Raw genomic sequence first — 7,485 nt, forward strand, 5'->3', positions numbered from 1 at the left:
CTACGGGTCCGCGGCCGCTATACGGGGTGAACCCCTACTCCCCCGCCGTCGCAATTCACCCTATCCAGTCGCATTTCTCGCCGCTAGCCACCGCCATCCACGCCTCCGGTGACAGATCTGCCACCGCTCCGCCTCATGCGGTGCGGGATATGGATCGTCGGTTGGTCTGCCGGTGGTGACGACGAGGAGGCGCGCAAGCACTGCGTCGCCACCGACACGGCGCGGAAGTGCTCCGCCCGCTAGTACACCAACCGCGGCCTTGAGCCACCGGCGCCCCTGATCCACCGTGAGACAGAGGAGTACGACCAACGGCATGCTCGGTTCTCCGGCGCGGTAGCTCCTCCGGTGTGAGAAGCTCGCGCATGCCGCTGCCATCGGTCAAGAGGGAGGCAGAGGAGCTCCCGCCGCTCCGCGCTGTCAAGGGGGAGGCGGACGGGCTCCGCGTGGTAAAGAGGGAGCCCGAGGCGGAGGAGCTACACGCCGGCGTCATCGGGCCGGAGGACGAGGTAGTGCATCACCGCCGGCGGGACGAGGAGATCAACTAGATCCTGTACAAGCAGGGCCTCGCCAAGGGGCGGGAGTTCGACGAGAAGATGGAGGCGTGGCGCCGCGAAGCTGACGCGCAAGACTCCATGTACATCGACCTCACCTCCTCCTCCAACGACGAGTGATCACCGCCATGCCCCAGTGTCGCCGCCACACCCGAAGGGCTCCGGTGAGCCCCGTTTTGGGCAGTAGGTTAGGGTTAGGCCGACGCTACGACGAATCTACACTATGTAAATCGATGACCTCGTGTATGTATGGATGATGAACTTCTGTGTACTGCTGTTTCTTGTTTATTTTTCACGTGAAACTTTTTTTTTTGAAGTTTACAGTTTCATATGCGGTTTTTGTTCTGTCGTAGTCAAATTTGCCCCTTATAAGAGGGAAAACGCGAACCGTAAACCCCTTATAAAGGCTAGCCTTATAAAGGGTCGCAAAATTCAGACATCATCAAACAGAAGTACTCCTACTATGCAAGACTACGGGTCAGTGTGATGAGCTGGGGCCTGGGACGGGAGTAATAACAAGGTAGAGTAGTTTATCTGTCGATTTCATAGAAGTTTTATTTATGACACTGACTGAATCATCATTTGCTGTGAAGAGCGTCATCGATTGGATTGGAGGCGCCCTGATTGAGTTCGCCAAAGCAGCAGTGGCGTACAGGAGGAAGGGTAGGTGTGGAGACAGCTGCTTCACTGAACAAGTGCGATTGGGGGCCGCGGTTCGTCATGCATGATGTGGCACAGCTCGCGTCATATCATCCCTCAAATGTCTAAGCAGCTGCAGCGCGTCAGGCGCAGAGAAATGAAGTTTTGGACCAGCCGAGTTACTCCACTACGGTAGCTGTAGCTCACAGTGCACAAGTACGTACGAATACGATGGAGTTGGTGCGAGGAATTGAAGAAGATGCGGTGCAGGCGCATGGTGCTTGACTTGACTTTAGGCACACTGCATTTTAGTAGTCCATGTCAGTAAAGACATCTGGGTTTAGCTAGTCCGGTTTTCCCTTATATTTGTAAATATATTTTCTTATTCGGACAATTGTGTGGATGGACGTACGTCTAGCCCGGTGGCAAGTGCGCCTTGGTAGACCCATGTTTGAATCCGTGGGCACAATTTATTTTACGGTTTTAAAACTTGATGTCCGGCACCATCCTTTTCAACAATTGTTAACTAAGGCTTAAACAAAATCTTGTAAACTCAGAGCAACTCTTGCAGACTCGCCACATGACCTTGATCGGCATATAAACTGCCAATATGACGATTTTGGGCTAAAACATCACTCTATCAGAGTTGCCTAGCAACTCTAATGGAGCGACCCATTTTATCCGCCTACGTTCGTTTAGATTGGTGAGGACAAAATAAAGACTCAGCGCATCGATCAAACCTAAATCTTATCCGCCTGGAGTTCGCGCCGATCCATTTCCAGCCCAAAATTGTGTCTGAAAAGCATCGGCGCGGACGCGCCCGCGTCTCCTCGACGTCCGCCGCGGCTCCACTTGTCAGCGAGCCCACTAGTCAGCCAGTGAAAGCGTCCTTTTTTAACCACGCGTGCGGCGGGGGCTGGCCTCATCCACTTCCGTCCACATCTAGGCCCCACCACCCCCTTTGTTTTCCTCGCTGGCCACAGCAAACCCTAGCAAGCAATGAGCCTCTTCGGCAGCAGCAACGGCAAGGGCACCCCCGGCGCCTCGTCCTCCCGTGCTCCTCCTCCCCCTCATCCTCCGACGCCGGCGCGTTTCCGCCCAGGTCGTCGGCATCTGGACATCCCAGTGCACCAAGCACGGTGGCATTGGGAGTACAGGCAGCCGCTGCCCTACCCCGACGTTACGCTGCCGCACCACTGGCATCTGGATCCGCATCGGATCCCGGTGCCGACGGTTCCGCGGACCCAGCGGGTGCACGAGGAGGAGGTGCGCAGGCGCCGCGCGCAGCTCACGTCAGAGCAGCGGCGGATGCCCGAGTACGTCGCCGACTCTCCCAACTAGGAGGCTTGGTTTGCCCTCGAACACGAGGAGCAATGGCGTGTAAGCGTCGACGCCATCCCGACGCCGTTTCCACCGCCGCCCCCGCGGATAGAGCCGGAGGAAATGGAGGCGGAGGCGGAGTACCAAGCCGCCCTTGAGGAGGTCCTGCAGCACGGCTAGCCGGCTTGAGGAGGACGCACACTGGGATGGACTGGAGCAAGCCCTTGCCTTGTCGGCGGCGGGGGGACTCCGTCCACACCTCGCTCTTCGTCCAGCCTCCACCACCGCTACCGTCGCCGCCCGTCGAGCCCAAGCCGGAGCCGGAGCCGACGCGGAAGCGCTCCCCGCCTCCACCCACTTGGCCGGAGGAGGCCTACACGTGGACGGGTCAGTACCCCGAGTGGGTGAGCGCGCCTCCTATCCACTACGCCGCGACGCCGGAGGAGGAGGCGACACACCTTGAGCGCCGGAAGGCACAATGGCTCGCTCAGGAGGAGGCCGTCGGTGAGCGACAGATGCGCTACGAGCAGCAGCTGCGCCGCGACGCGGAGGCGCTGCGGCTTGAGGAGGAGGAGGAGGAGTGCGCATGGCAAGCTGCAATGTCGCCGCCCCAGCAAACGCCGGAGGAGGCTGCCCTGGCAACGTACCAGACGGCGTTCGGGTGGGCTGACCCTGCTCCCATCTTCATCGCCCTCACCGGCGGCGATGTCGAGGTCAAGGGAAAGGGCAAAGGCGACGACGTCTAGGGCAGCGTGCAAGTGCAGACTATTTTTTAATGTTTAATTAGGTTTAAATGGACTTTGGCCGGTCTGACCGGCCACTTATGTTTTTTTTTTGAAATTCGGTGACACCGGTCACTTATGTTTAATTATGTTTCTCGAGCTATTTTTTTTTCATGCCGGCACATTTCGGTCCATCTCCTATTGGCGGTCAAGCCGACTCATTTGAGAATGCGAATGTGTGCACGTCCGCTTGGCCATACGGACGAAAAACGGACAAAGAACGTGTCCGTTTGGATCGCTCCGTTGGAGTTGCTTTTATGAACGTCGATCGATATAATTTTGAAGATCGCTCCATAAACGACCACGTAGCCTCCATATTTGAAGGAAGTCAAATATGGAGCTCGCTTCGTAACTCACGGGCAACGAGGAAGAAAAGTTTCAACTTCTTCCTCCTCAAGCCATGGTCGGGTTTGAAGTGCAGTGCCACCCATACATGCATATCCATGCGCCGATTAATCACCAGCGAGTGGCATCCCCATCACCCAAGCCCTCGCCATCGTCCTCTCATTTCTTCCTCTTTCAGCGACAATTCCGCTGCGCCGAAACTTTGCTGACTAGCTGAATGCAGGGACAGAGCGGAATGTCCCATCATAGACGTCACATAACTGTGGGGCAAACTCTTCCCACAACGCACTAGCCGCGGCAGCCGTCGGCTCTTCCTCCCACGGATCGAGCTCATCTCTGTCCCAAAGCTTAGGCAAGTTGGGTGCCGATGTTGGCTCTTCGAAAACCTTCTACATACTATGGCTAGTGCGCTTCGGCAATGTTCCTGATCTTTACAGCATAATGCTCTATTCTAATGCCAAGGCATGGCAAGAGCCATTTGCACTAAGCAAGTGCCTGCCAAGGAGTGTCAGGAACCTGTCGACACTGTCTTTGTGTTTTGGGATGCCCAGATGGTAATCTTAATTTCTAAGTAGCACTTACATATATATCGTCTGTTCTACATACTATATGTTCTTCTCAACCAATTTCATCTGTGCATTTATGTTACTATTGCAGATTTGGATTCGTGCAGTACATCCGAAGCAGCTCACTACTATATTAATCGAAAAAGGCTTTTATCCCACTTAATGTATAAAGCAATCATAACATCGCCCGACGAAGGTGCTAATAGCTTGGCCGTCCCCCGCGTCGCCCTCCTCTGGCGACACGGGGGAAACCCCAGCCGCCGCCGCAAGGTAGCCCTCCCTCCGCCTACTCCCGCTGCGCCGCCGCCGGAGGGCCGGCCGGCGAAGCTGTGCCGCGCCCCGGGATGGTGGCGGCGGGGCGGATCGGTTCCCCTCGCGCATCCCCACCCACCCCACCCCCAACCTCGAGATCCACCAGCCGCCGCCGCCGCCGGGAAGCTCCCCCTCCGCCCGCCTCCGTTGCGCCGCCGCCGGGAAGCTCCCCCTCCGCCCGCCTCCGCCGGAGGGCCGGCCGACAAGATCGCGCCGCGCCCCGGGATGGTGGCGGCGGGGCGGTTTTCGTCCCTCTCACGCTTTCCCCTGCCCCGCGTCCCCGATTTCTTCGCGCACCGCGGGCGCCCTCCCTTCCAGCTGCTGCAACTCCTGCCGGTCCGGCGTCGGACGCAGCGTTCTTGGCTCCGACCTCGGCGTCCTCCCTGCAGTCCGCCCACCCCCTGTTGCAGCACGGCCTACCCCTACTGGTGCTGGGCGCGACCTGCGGCCGGCTGCGGGGTTGTTCTTTGCCTGCCTCCGTGCAGGCGGCCCCCCGTTTCCGGTGGCCCTTCCTCTCCTCCGCGAGCAACGGTGATGGCTAACGCGCAGAGGCGACGAGGCTACAGTGCTTGTGCAGTCATGGTGCTTCTCAAGGCGGGTACTTGCTGGTGCTGCTTCGGCCCCGACGAGCTTGGGCCCGCGTCTCTCCGGTGCCTACGACCGCCGGTGTCCTTTGCCGGGCAGCTCCGCCCTTGGTGACCCAGCAGCTGCGTTCCTTCCAGCTCGCTTGGCTCACCGACGTTTCGATGGCTATGGCCACGGCAGCTTGGATCTGCGTCCCTCCAGTCCTAGCTTGCCGGTGTTGCTGATTGCCGTCGCCCCACCCTCCTCGTGGTTCGCTCCGCGCCTGTCCTGCCTTGTACATCTCAAAAGCCTCCCCTTTGGTCAGATCCAATGCTCGTGGGTCCGGAGGCGGTGCCACCCTCCGACGGCAGGTGCAGCCCGGCCAACCGCCTCCCGAATCAGTGGCTCTGGCTAGTGACGGCTTCCTCATCTTCGACTCCAGATACGGTGGCTATGGGATTGCTCAACCTATGGCCGGAGCGAAATCTCTGCCCGGCTTGCCGGTGCTGGCAGCGTCGGCGTCTGCGGATGTCGTTTCCTTCTTGGAGGCATTGTCAAGGCCCTTGGCTGAGCCCCTCCTCGAGCACAGGGGAAACCCTAGGTCCTCCGGACCGGATGGCGATGGCGTCTCGGCGTCGTCTTCCTTCTTGAAGGCGCTATCTTGCTCGCTTGTGGTGCCCCCGGGTTTTGGTTTTCGCGATGTTGGTATTCTCGCTAGTTTGGCTTTGCCGCTTTTGGTTCAGGCTTGGTAGGTCTAGCTGTGTTCTATCCTTGTTTGGGCCGAGCATCCCTTGTCTCCCTGCTCCGGGCACCATGTTCACGCCTGTCTGCGTTCGTGTCATGTGATGTATCCCCTCTGTACTCATTCTATTCCTTCTAACAATGCAATGATACGCAAGCTTTGCGTATTCGCGAAAAAAAATGTATAAAGCAACATATGAAAGAAAAACCTCTTCCCTCCTACTCCTGACCGTGGAGTGCCGAGCTTGCCACAAACCGATACAAGGTGATGAGGAAACCCTCTTACACAACAGACCAAAGGGAAAACTAGAGTACATGAGTATCCACACCATACCACAAAGTGACCTAATAACTGACAAGAAATGGAACCGGGCCTCCTTGGTAAATCGCCGGACAGCGATGCATCGCTCACACCAAGTTGTCGACGGGTAGGCCCCCTACCCTCCCACTCCAGATCATGGAGTGTCAAGCCTGCCTACGGATAGTGAAGGCCACGAGATGAGCCAAAGAGGAACCGTGTAGACGATCAGAAGGCAAGCAACACCACCGCACGCTAGAGCCGAAACCGCTTCAATCACATATAGACATTGGAAGCTAACAATCACATAAAGACAACATAAATTTGCATAGAAACTTAATTCAAGTCTCATAATTAACAAATATTCGCCAACATAAAGTAATTTGATTTAGGCTCATATTTTGGAAAATTATGGCCAGATGGACTAATCCTGCCAAGGGTAAAAGCAACACCACGATGACGATGAACTAGACAAAGGCCATCAAGTTTTTCAGCCGACTCAACCCCACCGGACGCACCATTGCCTACTCTGCTCTAGTTTGCGAGTACAAATTTGAACTAGGATAACAGTGATCTTGTTCATGAAATGCATGTCATGATTCATACACTCCAGGACACCTCCCTTGTAGACCACATACCCCCTCATCTACCAAGACATAAGCAAAAGATTTCAACAAGAAAGAGATGAATTGTACCCAAAAGCATCATGCATGCAACTCCGGGTCAACATCACCAGCTATATCAGTACATCGACATTAAACTATCTAGCTAGACAACTACAATGGATTTCTACTCCGAGTGGTAGTCGGAGAAGCCACTCATCGTGGAGTTGGAGAAGGTCACCTTGCCACGTCCTTGCTGGACCCGCCTGTTAGGTCTTTGCCGAGTTTTTTTCTCGAGCACTCGGCATATACATGCCCTTTTTTTTTTTGTAGAAAAACAGAAATGTATGGGCATGCCACAACCTCCAGGCGCATATAACGAGCTCCTCAGTGCAGCGCTCGAAAAAAGCATTGACATATATAATGGTATTTGAAAACCATTTCCTAAATTTTGTTGTTTTTGTTTTGAAATTGGTTTCTTTAATTGTTTGTTTCCTTCATTTTTTTTCCTTTCTTTGTTCCTTTGGCTACAACCCCATGCAGATGGGTGAAAGGGTTTCCAACTCTTTTCTCGCACCATGTAGAAGGGGAAATATTTTTGACTCTCTCTTCTGCATATGATTCCGCATGCCCTCCTTCCCAGAGGTCACCGTAACGTCTACCCTGTAGCTTTTCGTAAACACGAGTACTATAGCTAGGCATATATAAACCATTTGCATGATCGATCGATATAATACAGTTAAGTCGATCATACAACAAAAACTA

Source organism: Triticum dicoccoides, chromosome 2A, assembly GCF_002162155.2.
Source record: "Triticum dicoccoides isolate Atlit2015 ecotype Zavitan chromosome 2A, WEW_v2.0, whole genome shotgun sequence".
NCBI classification, from domain to species: Eukaryota; Viridiplantae; Streptophyta; class Magnoliopsida; order Poales; family Poaceae; genus Triticum; species Triticum dicoccoides.